General features: G+C 36.3%; 1 protein-coding gene across 4 annotated transcripts in view; it reads left to right on the forward strand.

Annotated features, from left to right (window-relative positions):
• SLC7A11 (solute carrier family 7 member 11) overlaps positions 1–21,255 on the forward strand; it is a 386,915-nt gene extending 365,660 nt beyond the window's left edge. For all 4 annotated transcript variants that reach the window (XR_016019081.1, XR_016019080.1, XR_016019082.1 and 1 more), the window contains 2 exons: positions 13,816–13,925; positions 20,196–21,255. The gene's annotated coding sequence lies outside the window, so the exon portion shown is untranslated. The remainder of the gene's footprint in view (positions 1–13,815; positions 13,926–20,195) is intronic.
• Positions 21,256–21,473: the final 218 nt, after the last annotated feature.

The raw sequence follows: 21,473 nt of genomic DNA on the forward strand, positions 1-21,473 counted from the left end.
TTAGTTATTCCTGCATTGTCTGTTGAAGAGATTGTCTGCTCCATATAATTGCCTTTGCTCTTTTTCCAAAGACTGTTACATTTCTGGGCTTCTATTTCTGGGCTCTGTATTCTATTTCATCAATCTACGATTAATTGTAACTTTATAATAAGCAATGATGTGAGGTAGTGTCAGTGTTGAATATTCTAGGCTTTTGTCTCCATATAAACTTTAGAATCAGTTTGTTGATATCCACAACATGACTTCCTGGAATTTGTTAAACTATACTGAAGAAATATCTAAATGGTTGGTCCAAGTTAAGGAGAGAAAAGATCAATTATTCCAGTAACTTAAAATTCCAAACTAATAATAGATAGTGTTGAACTCTTCAAATTGAATGTGCCTGGCTAAAGCACGAATTGGCCATAGGCACTGTCTCAGAAATTGAGGCAGAAAATCCTCATGGATGTATCCAGAAGGTATTTGTTTATCCTGTATTTGCTTTCAATAGTGGGTTTATGAAGCAATCTGGAATATTAAGAAGGAGATGAGAGAAGTCTGGCGGGACAAATTTTAAAAGGTTTATACTGTATTTGAGATTTTTAGAAAAAAGAAAAATGACAGATTTGAAAAATTAATCCACCACAGAAAAGATTTTGCCTTCTAATGATGAGGAGAATAATTTAGTGTCATGTACGAGATATTTGAGGAAGCCAAACATCAATAATATACAATGTGTAGCATTTTAGTTAAATGAAAAGGAACATAGTAACAAATGAAAAACTTGCTTCAAGGGAAAGTGTAATATGGTGTTTTTGCGTACATATTAAATTTTTAGTGGAATTTATATGCAGAAAAGACCATTTATAGATTTATCATTTATGTACTTAATAGATAAATAAAGCAATAATTTAAAATCAAATTCTTTTTATATGTTTAAGTTCAGCATGGAAATATAATAATTTATAAACTTGGCAGATTTTAGTAGTTATTTGCATTTGAACATTAAATTATGTCTGGTCCATTTAAAAATTTAAACACTTCCTAATATTTTAAACTGTATTTATAAATTTAATATTCAGTTTAAGTAATTCAGTTTTTGTATTTATAAATTTAATATTCAGTTTAAGTAATTCAGTTTTTAAAAATCTTGCTGCATACTTAAATAATACGTATAAATGTAATGAGTTAAACTTAAATAGAAGGAAGCTTAAAAATCTCTGTAATCTTCAAAATTGAATACAAATATTTTTTATTGATAACTACAAATCTAAATTACTTTATTACATATTGTGACTTGAAGCTACAGAATTCTAATTGTCAGGAAAAAAGTGTGAAATGTTTGGAAGGGACATAAGAAATTACTGGGTATGGAGTTCTGGGCCATATCAACTAGACTCTGGGCATTATTGGATTCTGTAGGCGAGGTGTACTTTTGATTGACTGGTTTACAGCTTGGTAGAGATAGAAGCTAAGTTGTAGAAACTGATAAAAAAATCAAAATCATTCCTGCAGATGACAATACAAATGAATTTTCTTTGATAAAAATATAAATTCTGTAAGTCTGATTTTTCTCTGAACCAGTTTTAACATCTTACAGGTTCCCTCAATAATTAGTAATTAAATGAAATCTTTGAGTCTTCATTTTATATTTTTATGAGAGTCATGATTTTACTCTTTTGAAAATTCTACTTTAACACTCTAATAGGCTGAATTACCAAAAGTACAGAGGGTGCCAAAAAATGTATATACATTTTAAGAAAGGAAAGCTGTATTAAAATTGTAATACTCAATATATACCGATAACAAAAGATGAATACAAGTCACATTTGACTTCTGCAATTACAAGAGGTGCTCAAAGTGGTTCCCATCAATGTCCAGACACTTCTGATTATGGCGAACTACTGCTTGAGCATACATAACATCTCTTAAAATGTGTATGCATTTTTATGGCACCCCCAGTACATTCAAATACATAAACTATCAGATTGCTTCTTAACAGAAAACTATGAATGCTAGTGTTTTATAAGAAAAGTAACAAGGATATAAAAGAATCCAGAGAAATCACGTGCCACCAGAAATTTCTGCCTGGTAGGAAAGCTGAAGCTCCAGTTAGCCATAGATTCTTCTCATCTCCCCACGCATCACGTTGAGTTCCTTTTCACTGTTACAACATCCTGGATTAAAGAATGTTAAACCTGTTCACAGGATGTAATTGGCACTTTCTCCTCAGTCTGCAACTCCCACCCAAGTTACTCACTTGATGGGATTATACATTGAATTTTCTCTTAAAAGATGGGAATGTCTTCTCTGAGTCTAACAATCTTAGAAGAGTTCAGGATTTCATCAAGTTCTATGTTTTCTGGACCATTCAACTTCTAAGGCTATTTAAAATATTATGTAATTGATTCATGGATAGTTTGACATGATTTTTTCTTTGTTAGGTCATTTTACTGACAAATTGAACTCTTCATAAACACACATATTTTTTTTGCAAATATTTGATGGAAATATAATTTTAGGGGAGATGGTTAAACCTATGGCCTTGACAAGTATCTTTAGGGAGGAAGTGACATAAACATGTACATGTTTTATAAAGATTTTACAAAGAAGAAAAACTGGTGCTCATTTATTGCAATTATGTTTTATAGAAATGCTGCTTCTTTCAAACTTTTTAATCAGAAAAAAATCTCCAAGCTTCATTAAGTAAATTGAGGAGATCTATTAGTCTAGTATTATTAGCCACATAACATGGGGGAAAAATCACAGATAGCTTACAGTAAAATTATATTTATTTAAAGTTTTGATTTCCCATCAAGTTTTGATTTCCCATCAACTCAGGAGACTATGATGAATGTTTACCAAAATCAGTACATGACCTTGACTGTGACTTATAACCTTATTTTGAGCCCAGAAATGATATCTTTATTCAGCATGGGTTTGAAAATCACATGGTACTCCAAAGGCCTTTTGCTTAAGGGACCTTCAGGGCAGTTGAACTGGTTTCAAACAATAATGAGCTCTCTATGAGGCTGACTATGGAAACTTATCTGTCATTCTGACATGTTGAAGAAATCTACTGGAAATGTTGGTGGCAAGAACATGAAATGGACTTGTTGAGATATAAGATATCCAGAAGGAGATACATTTAAAGACATCCCATTAATCAAACTGACAATGGAAAAGCCCAAAAAGAGAAAAAAATACAGACGTCTCACTAAACCATGGCTCATTAATTTTTCTTTTTTCCCCTTTCTTCTCTATACTTTCTATTGGAACATTTCTTGAGTCTCAATATAGTCAGTTTCACGTGGATGATTTAAAGCTTGGCAGTTGCATTACATAGCAATTTATTTCAGAAATGTAAATTTTTTTTATAAATTCAATCTCACCTTTGAGATTCAATTTTTTTTTCTAACCTAGGATTAAAAATAGCATGTAATAAAAATGTTAGATGAGAGACCTTAAGGCTTTCCACAAACAAGTGGATTCCAAGTGTTAATGAACCAAATGCTTTGTAAAGGGTGTCATTGCTAATGTTAGAGCCAACACTTTGACTCACATTTGCTATAACTAAAGTCCGAACATGATGTAATTTTTAAAAAGACATTTTAAAAAAGTTATTATTTAAAAGTTTTATTATTGCAATTAGTTAATTAAACAAGCAATAACTCATGAAAAGTGAGTGTAATAATTCTTTTTCTAGTCACTTTACATTTTGTAGTTCTAGTTCTCCTCTTGACTAGATTTTAAAAAGTACCTTTTCTTGTGAGTATCAGGAATAAGAAAGTTCTCTGGTCACTTAGCCTCACAGAACCACTCTGTTGAGGACAGTGACTCTGTAGGGAAAGTGTAAAAATGTGGCAGAACCACCGAGAGGGCCACAGTGCTACGAGGTCGGACAATTAAGTTTGCGAACTCGGTGCAACGATGTTGCTAACCTGTTTTTGATATCAGAGAGATTATTCATTATGAATTTGTACCAGCTACACAAACAGTTAACCACAAACAGTTAACCAAATTTACTGTTTGGAAGTGCTGAAAAGGCTGTGTGAAGAAGTTAGACAACCTGAACTTTTCACCAACAATTCATGGCTCTTGCATCACGACAATGCACCAGCTCACATGGCAATCTGAACGGGAGGTTTTAGCCAGTAAACAAATAGCTGTATTGGAACACACTTCCTACTCACCTGATCTGGCCCCCAATGACTTCTTTCGTTTTCTTTCAATATTTCCTTTACCTTTGGGTAGACATTTTGATGACATTCAGAACATCAAGGGTAATACGACGACAGGTCTGATGGCCATTTCAAGAAAGAGTTTCAAAACTGCTTTGAAGGGGAATACTTTGTAGGTGACCATAGTGATATTCAGCAACAAGGTATGTAGCACTTTTTCTAGGATGAATTTGCGAACTTTATTGTCTGAACTTAATTAATCACAGCCTGGTATCAAGCTGGGTGGCCACAATGTTCAGAAGCTCTGGAGTGGGCAGGATAACTATGGAACCTAGAAGCCCAGCAGCCTGTGGTGCCTGCTCAGGTATCATATCCAAGGAACTGGAAAGAGTGGTACTAAGCCACTGGAGGCCCCAAGCAAGCAGGACTTTCTAAAGAGTAGATAGGTCACGAAAAGAAATCATGGATAAGTGGGGCTACCATCAGCCAGGGAAGAGGAGGCTGGATTTTGCAGAGTCTGGGGAAACTTGTGTGAATGGTAAATGTGCTGTGGCTAAAAACTGAGATGATATAATTACAGGAATGTGTCACCTTAGCTGTTGTTGCAGACCTTTCTCATAGTACGAAAATAACAAATAGACCGAGCTGAACTGGATCTTACTAGCTCATGCATGAAAAAACAAAATAAAACAAAAAAAACCCCTGTAATTGTTTTGTTTCTTTGGGTATTTCTAGGGAGGAAAAACTCAAATAAACCAATTGATTGAGCCAAGATTGAGACTTAAGACAATTATGTTGACGGAATAAACTAGAACAAGCCTAAGGTCTAGTAGATAGGGTCTGAACCCCCTGTAGGAAGCTCTCCAAATTCCTAAACTTACTGGATAGCAGAGCTAAGGTGGCTGTTGTTTTGGCTTTTGTTTTGGGATTGCGCTTGCTATTTTTCATTAGCCTGCGTAATTGATGAGGATATCCAGGTTTGTGAATGTGTGTTCTTATTGATTAGGTAAATTCACTTACAATCCTGTAGCTGGATTCTGTAGATCAGCCACATGCAATCAGAAATGCTTGAATGCCTAAAGCTCTCCAGGATTATAAATGGGAACATTGTTCCCGTGCTGAGAGAACAAGAATATGTCTTTTCATACAAGATTTAAGATAGGTGTGGATGATATGCAATGCTATCTTTTGCTCTAACATGTCTGCGTGGCTGGTAAAAGTTACTGGTGCTATGAAAGAGCAATTAGTCACCGTTGTTCCCACTGTGCCTGACATTATGGCAAACGCTGACACTACTGGCAGTTGGCTTGCTGTTTTGAATATTGCCAGTATTCTCTCTTTGTATGTTTAGGAAGGTATTTTAAGTCACGTTCAGTTTGCCTTCATCTGGAAAGGCATTCAATATACTTTTACTGCTTGAAATCCCAAACTATGTTATCTGCTAGTTGGACCAGCTCTAGAATACTGTACAGTGCTGATTGAAAATGAAATATTCCATTACATTAATGATATATTGATAATCTTACTCAAATTTTTAATCAGCATTTCTTGAGTGCCCTAAAACAAGGAACTTTAGAAGCAGTGTTTAGAGTAATAAAAAACAAAGTCTTCTCTGGATCTACATATTTCCTTCAAAATCCATAAAAATTACAGAAGTTTGTGACCACAAATATTTGGTGTTTGGTCACAAAAATTTCATAGCTAGTTGGTGTCTTTGGCACTGATACTTCTACTTTAAGTTTTGGTGTACAGCCCTCTTCCTTTCACCTCGCTGTTCTGGGGTAAGAGGGAATCTGTTACTAGAGATAGATCACGTCTCTGATAGAAGGTCAGGACGTTCAGGAGTTATCCCCAGTATCCTGACTCTGTAACGGGTTTTTCTCTAAATCAAAATCACAGAAGCTCGACAAGTCCCAGAGTTTCATTGTGAAATGAAAATTGCACCTTTGATGAAGAGACAGCCCACGTACACTTGAAACAAGGCACGTGAGGAGGTAATAAAATGAAAACTAAGCAAAATAACAGAAAATTGAACCAAACCCACAGGGGCTCTAATTTAGATAATTATTTTTACAATATATTTACAATAATAAATAAATGCTTGTTCAATGGTGACCTCATTTATAAGACTTGTTGCTGAACGAAAAGCTATTATTTTCTTAATGTGTAAAATTAAGTAATTATGAAAATTTCAGTAGAGATCTGGAAACTGTAAAACAACCCAATATGAATTATACAACTAAAAATCACAGTAACTAAAGCAAAAAAAAATAAAAATCAAGAACTAAAATTAAGCTGTATAGACATAGCAGAACAGAGAATAAGTAAACTGCAAAATAAGAAAATATTCAAAATGTAGTGTGAAAAATTAGCTGAAAAATCCAGAAAAGAAAATAAATTTCACAGAAGATAGAGTGAAAGGGTTAACAGTCATGCAATCAGCTTTTGTAAGGGAGAGAAGATTGGAAAATTCTCAGCCATTATTTTCTTAAGTATTACTTCTGCCCCAATGCATTACACATAATAAACTCAACTTTTTCTTGAACTCTGTACTGGTTTCTATGGTACTGGTTTCTATGGGTCTAGGGGTTTGCCACAAAATGGAATGACCCTTTGACCAGGTTTCATTCCACTCAATTTGAAATGAAACCTTGGAAATATGGGTTCCTTATTGCATACAAGAACACAATTTTGTGTTTGTTTTATTAACAGGTAGACATAATACCTTGTTGGATGAATAAAAGACTAATTTTCAATAGCAAACAGTCTACTTGTCCCCCAGAATGTAGTAGAAATACTTAGGTACCTTACAGGGCAAGATCAACATGGACTTAAATTTATCTGAAATAAAGATATCTGGCAAAAACTTTTGGAAGAAGCTCTGGTGCGGTGCCTGTAGAACATGGAAATGGGTAAAGGAATGACTGGCCTCTTACCTAGCTGCAGAGATTAGGATGCACTGATGAAGTTCATAGTAATTTCTGTTTCTTTTAACTTAAATAGGATGAATTGGCTGAATGTGTCTTTGATGAGAGAGTTGGTGTTTTTAATCATGCACGGGTGATATTATGTGTATCGATAATGTTAGAAAGCGTTGGCGATCGTGGTACTGAATGAATGGACTAATTCCTGCTCTACCTCACCCTCCTGTCTATGCAGCCATGTTGAATGAGCGTCTGTTTATACCATGTAATGACACCTCCCTCTCTCATCACTGACCAGAGATGACTGACTCCTTATTTTCCCAAGTCTCTGTTCAACTTAAAAAACAGGAAATGTATTTTTTGTTTGTTTAATCAATGCGTAAGCCTTATGTATCTAAGCAGTTTATAGATTGAATCTAATCTAAGACAAGAAGTCAGTGGTAGAACTGGAGTCTAAATATAGTGTAAGGATGGGTCTGGGGAAGCAATTATTGCCAAGTTGCTGGTCCCATGATTTATTGTTACATGTTTATTCATATCCTTAAATTTTTTACAGTAAATATTTGTAATTAGAAATCGGCTTCTCTAGTTTTTCCCTCTGGGGAAATAGGTGTGGAAAATTTAAAGATAACGATGGTACATTTACATATCCTTTCAGGACCAATATTCACAAATTGAATACAGGTTAATAATGAAACTGGGAATTACTAACTTTGAACGGTGAAAATACAAACCGATTTTCCCCCCTTGAGACTGGATTAATACTTCTCTTTAAAGTTAGAATTAATATATTACAACTTAGATTGGATTGGACTGGCTTTTCACCTCTTGGTTTAGCCTCATCTTAAAGTTCTTTTCTCTCTCTAGAAGAAACCTTGCTTAGATTTGAATACTATTTTCTTTCAGCTTTACTTAACATATCCTGATTTTTTTATTCTTTGTTTTTTGCATTTGCTCAATACTGAAAAAGAAAGAGACTTAAAGACCTCAGGTTTTTTTTTTTTTTTTTTTTTTTTTTTTTTTTAATATTGTTATTTAGTGTTTTGTTTTGTTTTGCTTTAAACTTGAAGGAGTCAAGGATTGAAAATTGGTTTCTGTGCAGTGTTTTCACCCATCCCCAATACATACAGATGCCATAAAGACATTTATCAATGTTCTGTTTGTTATTCTTAGACTTTTTTCTTAATGGCAACCTGTGTTAAGTAGTCGTGGACTGTCTTAGAACTGAAAAGTTCTAGGCACTTTAGGCACTAGAAATTCTTCAGTCCTGTAATCTCTCTCTCCCAAAATCCTAGGACCAACACCATGGTGTTCAGCTCCCACCACATACAGAAATATTGCTTTTGAAGTGTATCATTTGCATCCTGCATCCTTCTCAAACCCTCTGGGATAGCTGACATTGTCAAGCATCTCCTCCTTAGACTGTATATACTAGGACATAAGAGGTGAATCAGAATTAGAAACTGCTTTCCCCTTGACTCCTATCTCAAAACTGGGTCTTCAAATTCAGTTTTCATTAATTATTTTCCAGGATTTGAACTTTCACTTCTATGTGAATGTTTCACAAATTTTATTTCTATTTCAAACATATCAACCAGCTGTTTATTTTAAATTTGGGAACACTAATGTATTTTATCTTACATTAGTCTTAAGCTACCTATTCTTTTCTCTTGTCGATTAGTTCAGAACCCAGGAAAGGAAATTGATACTTTTGGCTTCCTCAAACACGAAGCATGCATTAAGAAGCCAAATATAAACTTTATTAACGATAAAGCTGTTTTGAAAAATGTGGCTTTTTCCTGATCCTGAGACCGAGGATCAGACTGATTCAGCCACCTCATCACTGATGGCTCTGGAATGAGTTCAAATTTGATACCCTAGAGCTAGTGGCTTAGAGGTGGGACAGAGCAGAATACTCCCTCCCTATTTCCTTTGGGGTGAGAAAGGGGCTGGAATGTTCTACCAAGATCTTCTCTAAGGTAGGGGTGAGTGAGGGGTTAGAGAGAAGCCAGGAAGACTATGCTAATTACACGCCTTCCACTGGGAGAAAACTCAAACAAAGGGATGTGGGTTACTTCTGTTGTCAAATAGATACCTCCATCCAGATTTCCCTGAACTCAAGGGTATCTATGCCAGTCTCAGGTAAAAAGTGGGAGCCCTATGAGGGCTGTGACTTTGAGAAGTTCAGATTTAAAATAACTTTTCCATACCATTTTTCTTTCCAATATGACAGGGCACTTTGTAAGTAGTGTGCCATGGCCACCTAATTCCAGTTACCATTTCCCCAAAGCATTGCACCAGCTCGTACCCCCCTTCCACTTACCTGCTGCCACAGTTCACCTGGTGTGCTGCAGCACTCCAGAGACCATTCATTCTCTCCCTTCCACTAGTGATGGCTGCTCATGGCTGTTTGACTGATAAGCGATCGAACTGGAGAGTCTGGTCATTAGAATGTACTTCCTCTGACCCCTTCTGGCACCAACCACCTGAGGTCTGTTTCTCTAGGAGCAGAGCCTGAATTCTTGTACAAGTGAATTGTTTGTTGAAGGCATGCTCTCAGAGGAAAGGCATATGAGGATATAGCAGGATGGGCAGGAAAAAGAGGAAAGGCATATGAGGATATTGCATGATGGGCAGGAAAAAGGCCAAGTAAGGATGTACTGTGTTTCCCCAAAAGTAAGACCTAGCCAGACAATCAGCTCTAATGTATCTTTGGGAGCAAAAATTAATATAAGACCCGGTATTATATATTATATTATATATTAATTTTATATTAATTTTGTACATATTTTATATTGTATTATATATTATATTATATTATATTTTGCTCCAAAAGACGCATTAGAGCTGATTGTCTGGCTAGGTCTTATTTTCGGGGACACACGGTAGTCTTTTCTGAAGGCGAGCTTCAGACCGGTCCCGTGGAGCATCAGGATACCTCGAAGTGGAACCAACTCTGATCACTTAGGACCATGAATTGCACCAGTGATTGGCTACTGGCTCCTCCATGGAGACAACCTTCTGGACAAGGTGGCTCCCATTTGACCATGGGCAGTTCTCCACAGAAGGAGCATCTGTGAGCTGTCAGCAGGCAATGTTTATAACAGCTGGGCAATGGGCTGCGCCTATTCTGTGAATGCGATGTGGATAGGGCATCACTAGCTCCTACAGTAGCAGGTCAGTCGGATAATATGTTAGTGAGAGGAGATACAATCATAATAAATTGTTTATGATAAATGGAGCTATACAAGTAGCTGAATTGTGTAATTCAAAATAAAACATACTAAAAACGTTATTAATAGAATCTTTAAAAATAAATGCACGGTCTAAAAGAATAAATGAAGAGTGTGAAGCACATAACAGAGCTAAGTCATTAGCAAAAGCAGGCCTATTTTTCTGTAGCAAAGGCAGGCCTATTTTTCTTAGGGCTAGGAGTTTATTTCCCTCTATTTTCTACACAGGCCCCAGTCTGGGACACTTGGAGCCTGCTGGGGCTGCCATATGTTATGAAAACTGTTCTTCACTATATTCCCAGTGATCACATAAGACAAAAATGACATCTCTCAGCTCAAAAAGAGCAGGGACTTTTAACTCCCTCCCTCACTTTTGTCTCTGTATATTTTGATCAGTTCCTAGGAAGAGAGAAGGTGGACGTCTGCTTTTGACAGTATAATATTAAAACCATCAGCATTTAAACAGGTAGGGAAATGGTGCAAAACACTGGTAAAATGCAGAAATAACAGAGTCAATTCAGCCTTACTAGCAGAAAGAATTGAAATGGGACAAGTGCAAATTGTCCATCTTCCAAGCACAAAATTTTCCTTTGATGCTAAGTCTGTATGACATTTGGATAGAGACTGTCTGTAAATGGTTGAGGTCAGCTAAGCAACTTACAAGAGAAAACCTCCTTGGAAATGGGTGCAGGTTATACGATGTTCAATCTCGTATTTTCCATGCATATATTTCCACTTACTTACGTTTTTGGACTTTATGTACCTTTTTCAGTAATCCTTTTTGAAGATATTGTGGACTTTTTTGTTGTTGTTAGACAGACACAGTTTACTTTTCTGTGGTTTCACTTTCCATGGCTCTGGTTACCTCCAGTACACCAGGGTTCTAAAATATTAAATGGAAAATTCCAGAAATACACAATCCATAACTTTTAAATTGAGCTGCATTCTGAGTAGCCTGATAAAATCTCATGCTGTCCCACTCCATCATGCCCAGGAAGTGAATAATTTCTTTGTCCACCGTCTCCACATTGTAGATGGTAGTCACTACATTGTAGTCGTTAGTCACTCAGCAGCCATCTTGGTGATCAGATCGGTTATAGGACAGAGAGCGCTTCACATTACTTTTATTACAGTATGTTGTTATAATTGCCCTATTTTATTATTATTGTGTTACATCTCTTAGTTTAATTGCTTCAAATTACTGATTTTACAAGTTTAATTGCTTCAAATTACTGATTTTACAAATATATATTTTTAAGTACGTTGGAGGACTTTTGTGATCACTAAGAATATAATTACAGAAGCAAATGGTTACTAGTTTTAATTCCTATAGAATTCTTCAAGGCAGATCCCAAACCATTTACTAGTATAATTGACATTTTTTTCAACTTTGATCCATCCAGATACATTTGAGATGGAAAGTGTTTGTATTCTGTAAGTGCTCCTACCGTATGAACTGATAAGATCCAGGATGACTCTGACTTTAGTTCCATCTTCCCTTAGATGTCAACATATTCACCCAGGCAAGGTTTAATGTGTTGAAGTGCAGATACAGGACTTGAGAGAACCCTGTCCTGAAGTATAAATATGGGGTAAAACTGCCAAGAAAGGGCAGAGGCAGCCAGTACTTTCACAGTCACATTGTTTCATATTTCTCAGTAAGGAATCGGCTCCCCATTTGTATCAGCTATTAAGTTTGAATGAGTTTCCCTAAGCAAGAATACTGGTAGCCTAGATCCACAGCGTGGCAAGGCTCTGGTAATGAGTCGCACGAAGATCTTTGGCGATATAGGGATAGTACTGGGAAGATTAATTGCCCAAGAGGAAACAGATTAAATGAGATGATGTGACAAGCTTTAGCACAGTGCCTGGCATCTAGTAGCATTTCAATTTTAAAAGACTCATTTTCAGTTGCTCTATTGTTTTCCTCATACTCTGGATGCGATTCTAGCTTGATACTTTGGGAGTTGTATAAAGAATTCATAGAGATTCTTGTTAAAAGCAACAGAAATTATGATTTTTAGAATGCTAAGGTGACTGGAGAACAAGGTGCAGGATTTGGATTCCGGAAGCTCTGGTCAGCAAGCCATTCTGTGGCATGGTTTGGGGTAACTGCTGCCACTCCCACCTCCTGCCAGGAGCCCCAGTTGAACTTCATTCAGGAAGGGTTTGGGAGAAGAAGTGGATTCTATCAGTAGAACATTTCAGACCCTAAGCAAAGTCAGCATAGTTTAGAAGCTAACAATATCTATAAAGGAAAATGCCTTAAATGTGCCATGATAAGGTCGCTAATAAGGAGGCATTAAAAACGTCAACTTATTTTATCACACTGAACCAAACTATCCAGGGAGTGAGTACTAGATGACGTGTTCTACCTCCAAAATTCACATTTTGTATGGATTTGCCAAGTCTAAACAGCTGGATGAATGTACAGATTAGACGTTACACAAACCCATAGCCTCCAGACACCTGCCTGTGCCTTCAAATAGATGTAAATATGCCACATCAAATCAAATCATAAAAACTCAAATTCCCTGTTTCATTAGTTCACAGATAACAGTTATGATATGCCTTTAAGTAAAGCAATCTGATATTTGTCTTTTCTCCACCACATAAGACTTTTCTATGCTGATGTATCAAAATTGACGGAACAGAATCGGAACAGAATCTTTATGTCGTGTCTACTAACCTGTACCTTCCCTGTGAGATGAAATCAGAGGGACCAACATTCACTGGTGCTTTGCCCATGTCTTTTGGGAATTACTGTCCCATTTCACAGAAGACAAAATTAGGTTTTAATTCTTATGTCAAGCACGAGGAGAGAGTGTTTAAGAGATGTTAGCAGAGAAAAAGGTTCCTTATGTAGCATTTCTATGTACTATGATGACATTTATAATGTAAGTTCCATGCTAAGTAGAGGATGCAGAAGTCAACAAATTTTCTACTTAGTCGTGACTTCTCCTTGTGTTCGTTTGAAATTCCCTGATTGTGCAGAATTCTAAACTTAGCAATCTTTATTTTAACAGACATTTATCTCCCTGGAAAATCTTAAGAGGTTAGGAAACTTAGGTTTGTCATTACATTAAATTGCTTTTGAGGGAAACACTAGTAGGGAAAATTCAGAACAATAGTAAAAAGTACTTTGGAGGGTTTACCTTGATGATGCCTTGTGATTAATATCTACAGTGGCAATCTGGCCATAACCCTTTTCAAATGCTCAACAGGTTGCCAGGAGAACTTCTACTAAGGAATGTTATTTGATTTGTAAATGACAGGTGGGAAATGGGGCATGGTAGAGACTGCTGATGAACAGCTAGTCAAATGTGGTGCTGCCCAATTATAGATATAGGTGTCATTGCAGGTACCATCAGGAGTTAGAGGTTCGTTGTGAAAATGGGTGTCCAGCCCTCGTTGACAATCAAGGTTGGGATCTTGTTTTTTAGCCTCGTCATACTCTTCATTCAATATTTTCTCTTCTTTCGATATTTTCTTATATAGTAAGAAGATGGGTCCTAGAGTGCTGACATTTCCCCATGAGTGGCTGAGGTCATCTGAACTAATGGCTCATGGGACTTCTTATAACTAGTACATCCCTCACTCCATGCAAGGTAAGAGTACTGCCTTGAGGGAGTGGGAAGAGGTCATTTGTCTCAGTCTCAATGTCAGGTGGATTAAAAACAATATGATTTTTATTTTTACAAAGTTACTGGTTCCACTGCAATAAAAATTAACTGATTAATTTACTTAGTCAAATACCATTCATGTTTCAGTATACACGTGGATCTGTCTCTATATTGACATTTTTTATTTATTTCTGTGGCCTTCTGAGTGCTCTAGTTGATTGTCCTTGTCTTTGCTGAGAATTTCAGAAAAAGTAGCCTGGGTAAGTAACAAGACACCAGCAAAGATGAAATGCATGTTAGCACATTCAGCTTCTCAGTATTCCACACCAATTGTACATGCATTTATGAAAAGGGCATCTGAATTATTGGCTTATGTCCTCATGATTTGAATACAAACAATTCTTTGTAGTTTTTTTAGTGAAATACTGCTGGGTGCCCTTCCTAGTATTCAAAGCCACTTTCAGCGCTCTGGGGCAAGCAGCAGCAGCATGCCCAATGATGGCAGCATGTAGCACAACAGCCATAAAACGGCCATCTCTGTGCTTTCCTCCTTTTTAGTGTTCCAGTAGTAACAGCTGCTGCTGTTTGCGGCCTGCTCTCCCAGATGTTTTTTTATATTTAGGATGGCAACAGCAGTAAGAAAAAGCTGTGGTAATTTCCGAGTGTTGCTCAGAAAAGCTACACTATGGCACAATACAGGTATTCCCCTTTTTCATTCACAACACAACTACTAGGTTTCCAGGTTGATACATTTTTTTATGAGGTCTGACAATTAAGTCCGGGAAATTGTTGCAATGATGTTGCTAACCTTTTTTGATATCAGAGGGATTATTCATTATGAATTTGTACCAACTGGTCAAATAGTTAACCACATTTACTATTTGGAAGTGCTGAAAAGGCTGCATGAAAAAGTTAGACGACCTGAACTTTTCGCCAACAATTCATGGCTCTTGCATCACGACAATGCACCAGCTCACACGACACTGTCTGTGAGGGAGTTTTTAGCCAGTAAACAAATAATTGTATTGAAACAACCTCCTTACTCACCTGATCTGGCCCCCAATGACTCCTTTCTTTACCTGAAGATAAAGGAAATATTGAAAGGAAGACATTTTGATGACATTCAGGACATCAAGGGTACGTGGTAATACGACAACAGCTCTGATGGCCATTCCAGACAAAGAGTTCCAAAATTGCTTTGAAGGGTGGACTAGGTGCTGGCCTCAGTGCATAGCTTCCCAAAGGGAGTACTTAGAAGGTGACCATAGTGATATTTAGCAATGAGGTATATAATACTTTTTCTAGGATGAGTTCACGAACTTAATTGTCACACCTTCATGTACATATACACACCTGTGTAAATCCCACCCAGATAGAGATAGGACATTTCATTTCACTAGAAGTTTTCTTTGTATCCCTTTGCAGTGAATATCTACACCCACACACACTCACCGTCTGAGGTAACCACTATTCTGACTTTATTATTGCCTGTTCTTTATGTTCCATTTATACGAAATTCCAGTATTTGTGTGAAATGTTTTACAGCTATTTCAGGGCTATGGTAAGACAAGCCTTCTTATACTTTCAGGTGCAGAGCTCCCATTAGTTATTTTCCTGCTGCCCCCTGACAAAAACCAGGGCACCAGACACATGTCTAAACTCCCCTGTGGGAGATGCTGACACTCTAGATTATATGTCTGGCACCCTGTTTTTGTGGCTGCTACCCAGGAAATAGCCCTTGAACATGTAGCTGTGATGATGAGTGGGACTTGTAACAAATGGAAAGACAGCTGTTGCATTCTTAGTGGGCTAGCTACCATTCCCACGGCAGAGCAGACCGCAAAGACTCACAAGAGACTGGGGGTGTAAGTGACCAATCTGCTTGCGTGCCCCTCAAATGTGTGCCACACCAGCAGTCTGTCTACAGGGCCTACTCAAATGATCTTTGGGGAGGGAGGCCAGTGGGCATTGTCTTTGTGCTGTTCCTCTGCCTCACTGCAGCTTGCCTATATGTCGCAGACAGTAGCTTGTATACTCATCTGCCACCCCGATTTTTGTGGTTGCCACCAGGGAACACCTCTTGAGATCATCTTGTTCTTGTAGCCAGTGAGACTTATACAGTCCTGTTGGACTGCAAGTGTGTATTTGCATACTTTAAAAGTTGCTGCCAAAGGGTCTGGCTTCCAATCAGCCTGAATCTAGGTGCTGAGATCCTCCCCTTTGGGTCTTGGCATAGCCTCAATTACTGAGAGCTACTAAAATAAAATAGGCTGCTTGGACAATCAGGAAGGTTTGAGAGACAACCAAAAGCTAGAGCCAATTTGAATGATACAGGACTGACCTACTATAGGAGATAAACCTTAAGATAAAACAGCCACCTCTCCCAATCTTAACATTTGTCTTATGCATAAAACCAACATTAACATTTATCTGATGCATAAAACCAATAGCAAAAACAAAAGTCAAGCAAAATGAAGAAACAAAGGAATATATTCCAAATAAGAATGTAGATAAGGAAACGGAGGGGGGTTCTATGTAAAGTACCATCAGATCCGCCTGTGAGGTTAAATGCCTACCTGGGCAGGTCTTGGTGGGTACTCCCATCGCAGGCATGTAACTCCTTTTCTAAAAGGCTTATCTTTGCCTTAATGGACAGGTCTGCCTTGTTCATTTCTGTGATTCAATAAATAGTCTGTTGAGACTTGGCTTCCATGCATATCCTGTGAGAAAACTGCAAACTGTTTGACTCAAATTTTTATAAAAATTCTCTACAGGTTTGGACGTTCTTATGTCGACACGACATAGCTGTCTCCAAAACAGATGATTCTAGCCAGAAATTATTTTGGGGGAATTCAAAACTCTGCATTTCCCAGACCTGAAAGGAAAGTGGCAGCAGCTTGGCTATGTCTATCTCTGACTGTCTTTCTGCTTGCCCAAATCTTATTTGTCTTTCTGCTTGTCCAAATCCTATTTCCTGTAACTCTGACTTTAGGGATTTTAGTCTCTCAGGATTTGGACAAACAGACAGGATTGGTAGGAAATTGTCTGTTTCAAGATTGACATGATTCCAGGTGCTAAAGCTGCCAATTCTACAACATCTTACCTGCTTGCCATGGCAGGATTTTATAAACTGACCTTATAGAGACAGAGAAAGTGAAAAATCAAGGTGACCACCAAGGCCATATCTCACTATTCCAATATTCTAGCATTCCAAAAGCCGACTTTACTAAACTAGCATTGCTACATTAGTATTTTAAGATCAAGTGCTAAGATCAAGTGCTGTAAATGAAATAATATATTACAGCTATTCCAGTAAATACATGTGCAATTTTAACCTGCTGTTTTTCTTCAGTGTTATATTCAGGTTTCTTTCTCTTTATTTTTTGTGTATCATATATATATATATATATATATATATATATATATATATATATATATATATATATATATATATCAACCTTATGGTAACCACAAACCAAAAATCATCAAACCACAAGAGAAGAGACCAAGAGAAGAAAGTAACAGTGAGGAACTATGAAAACAACCAAAACACAATTAACAAGATGACAAAACACAATTAACAAGATGGCAATAAGTAAATATTTCTCAATAGCTGTAGATGGAAATGAAAAGATAGGGTAGTCATACTCATATCAGCCAAGAAACTTTAAAACAAAGACTATAATGGTAAGGAGATACACAAATTTCCTATTCTTGGATTGACCCAACATAGAATACCTAAATATATAAAGCAAATATTACCAGATCTAAAGGGATAAACTGACAGTATTACAATAGTAGTGAGATAAGAACGTCCTAGGCAGTCAGGAATAGGACATCAAGGTCCAGAAACACCATTTCAAAGTAAGATGGTGTAGGGTAGATGTTGAGGAAAATTTGCCTTCATTGGTTGATGTGAGCTTTTGTCTATTCGCTTTCGTCTGTTCCTGTATGTGAAGTGATTTCTGTGCTATGATCAGGGGTTGAATAAATTCCCCCTTTGAGGCACAGAAAGCAAACATAATTTCATGTCTCCCCTGCTCGGGAGAATGGTCTCATTCTTCCAAGCAGGGGAGATATGAGACGAGGTCACTTTCTTGCCTTTTCTGTTTGTGCTGTGAGGTGATGGTAAGCTTAGGGTTAAAGAGGTGATGGTGTGCTGTGAGGTGATGGTAAGCTTACAAGGCTTTGAAATTGGATATCAACTGCAAAAAGAAAGCAGGAAAAAACACAAATACATGGAGATTAAACAACATACTTTTAAAGAACCACTAATTTCAAGAACTTCTAATTTCAAAGAAGAAATTAGAGGAGAGATCAAAAGATACATAGAAACAAATGACAATGAAAATGCATCCTACCAAAATTTTGGGGATGCAGCAAAAGCAGTTTTAAGAGGGACATTTATATCATTACAGGCCTATCTCAAGAAACAAGAAAATCCCCAATAAATAACCTCATGTTACACCTTAAAGAACAAGAAAAATCCCAAATAAATAACCTCATGTTACACCTTAAAGAACTAGAAAAAGAAGTGAAACCCAAGGTCAGCAGAAGAAAGGAAATAACAAAAATCAAAGCAGAACTAAATGAAATAGAGAACAAAAAGACAATAGAAAAAATTAATGTGACAAAGAGCTGGTTCTTTGAAAAGATTAACAAAATTGACAAACCCTTGGCTAGACTCACTAAGATAAAAAGAGAGAAGACACTAATTAACAAAATCAGAAATGAAAAAGGGGAAGTTATCACGGACACCACAGAAATACAAAGGATCATCCAAGAATACTATGAAGGACTATATGCCACCAAATTCAATAACCTAGAAGAAATGGACAAGTTCTTAGAAACATATAGCCTTCCAAGGCTGAACCATGAAGAACTGGAAAATCTAAACAGACCGATCACCAGTAAGGAAATTGAATCAGTCATCCAAAACGTTCCCAAAAGTAAAACCATTTTCAATACTGGATAATGGGAATATGACACCAGAGGGCATGATAGTAACCGATTTTCAGAATGGTCAAGAGAGTGACACATAATGAACTCCAACTACCATTCTTGTGAAATGAGCACTTGCTGTAGAGATGGCTTTTTAATCAACAGTTTCAAATCCAATATGCATAATGAAGTTAGCACTTGGGGAGTCATGGAATAAAACTAATAATAAGGAATAAGTATTACTAATACAGACAGATTCTTGAGTTTTCAAAATACAGAGATATGTTCCTGTATTAAAATATATATATATATATATATATATATATATATATATATATATATGATTTAATTATGAAAATTCAACTTACAAAGTCTTTTCCTGTGTAATTTCCATATTGAGTTGTTAATTTCTGATTGTGTCTGTAAAATGGAAATGACTATTTCAGGCAACCACCATGCAGTAAATAAATTCACTCTTGGATATTTATCCCAGAGGAACAAAGACAGGTTACACAAAAACAAAAGCCTATACACAAATGTCCACAGCAGCTTTATGCATAATACCACAAAACTGGAAATAACCCAAATGTCCTTCAGTGGGTGAATCATTAAAAAAAAACTGTGGTACATCCGTACCATAGAATACTACTTAGCAATAAGAAAAAAACAAAACAACTATTGATACGCACATCAATCACTATGAATCTTCACAGAAAGATGCTGAGTGAACAAAATCAATCCGAAAAGGTTCAATATTATGTGATTACCTTTATATAATATGCTTGAAATGAAAAAGTTATAAAAATGAACAGATTGGTAATTTCCAAGGGTTACAGAAGAGGGTGAGGTGAGCAGAAGGGAAGTGCGTGTGACTAGGACAACCGAAGGAATCCTTGTGGGGATGGAAATGTTCTGTATCTTGACTGTATCAATTGCAATTTCCTGGTTGTGATCATGTACTGTCATTTTACAAATGCTACCATCAGGAGAAACTGGGGAAATGGTGCATGGGATCTCTCCGTATTATTTCTTAACAGTCATATGTGAATCTGCAATTATCTCAAAATATAAAAGTTAATTTTAAAAAGTATTGATAAAAACATAAAAATTAAACACAGAGGAAATACTGTCCTAAATGAATTCCCAAGTAATTAGATATATGTCATATATAATTTTAAATTAAGAGGATGGAGAGTATCATTATTAAATCGTATCCTTTTAACTTTCAGATGAAAAAGTGCATAGAATTATTATACTACCTAATGAGTGTTAAGCCTGGTTTTTTTTCGTTTTTTTTTTTTTTTTTCAATCTAGTTGTGGAGGGCACAGCTCACTGGCCCACGTGGGAATCAAACTGGAGAACTTGATGTTAGGAGCATCGCCCTCTAACCACTGAGCCAACCAGCTGCCCAACATTTTGTTTTCTCTAGCTTACTTTATTGTAAGAATACAGTGTATAATACATGTAACAAATAAAATGTGTTAATTGACTGTATATGTTATCAGTAAAGCTATTAGTTAACAGTAGACTATATGTGGTAAACTTCTAGGGGAGTCAACAGTTATACATGGATTTTTGGCTGCACAGGGGATCGGCACCCCCACTCCCCACATTGGTCGAGAGTCAATTCTATACATATATATCATTCAGACAGGCTCACATGTTAACTTGCAAGTAAGCCAAAATCTCAGACCCTTCAGTTTTTGATTTAATACCTACCTTCAGGATGCTTTCCAGATCCTTCCAGGTGTGATCTTTAAACCCTCTGGGATTTTCTCTCTTCATTCGCTAACCTATTTTTGTTGCTGTTAGTACACTCACACTGAACCTTTTTCCCAATAGAAAGCTGCTGGAAGACAGAATTATATTGATGATGAGAAATACATCCTTTCTCTTGTCCTGTACATATTTTCTGGCCCTTAGGAAACAGTCAATAAATGTTGAGTTTTCTTAATATAAATTGAACTTGACTTCAAAGTGTTTTTAGAAGTCTGAAATTTTCTCCTATTATGTTTTTTCCTTATTTTCACTTTTCTTTGAGTTTTAAGCATTTCAATGTTATATTCAATGTTATATTTCTTTATATCGAGTACTTTTTCCCCAATTAAAAAGTTAAAAACTGGAAGGAGCAAGGAGTTTTGCATTTAGTAACATTTGTTTCGGAAGATTAATGTCTGGCACATGTGTTCTTGTTTTAAATAAAAGTTAATGGTTTTTCATCCTAATCAATGTTTTCTGATGTAGCTGTAATGTGGACCTGACTTTTATCATTTTTTAAATTATCTAAACAGGTTATATTTTCTAATTTTTGTATTGTATGCATTGTTTACATAGTTTTTAAACAATCTGAATAAAAATCCTCTTATAAACCAATGTTTGCATGCAATCATTTGACAATTCTTACTGACTTCAAATGCTTTGTCATAACACTTTATGTAAAAGATTACATGATCAAATACATCATTATGCAAAATAAATAAATGTACTTAAAAGTATTAAAATTCCCTCTCAAGATACTTTTTATTCTGTTTCATTTTTAAAGGAACCATTCTTTATATCATCAAAAATTTAAACCACTACATGGTCTAGCA

The sequence above is a fragment of the Rhinolophus sinicus genome, chromosome 15 (genome assembly GCF_057876585.1).
Source record: "Rhinolophus sinicus isolate RSI-liver-muscle chromosome 15, RSI-T2T, whole genome shotgun sequence".
Lineage (NCBI taxonomy): Eukaryota > Metazoa > Chordata > Mammalia > Chiroptera > Rhinolophidae > Rhinolophus > Rhinolophus sinicus.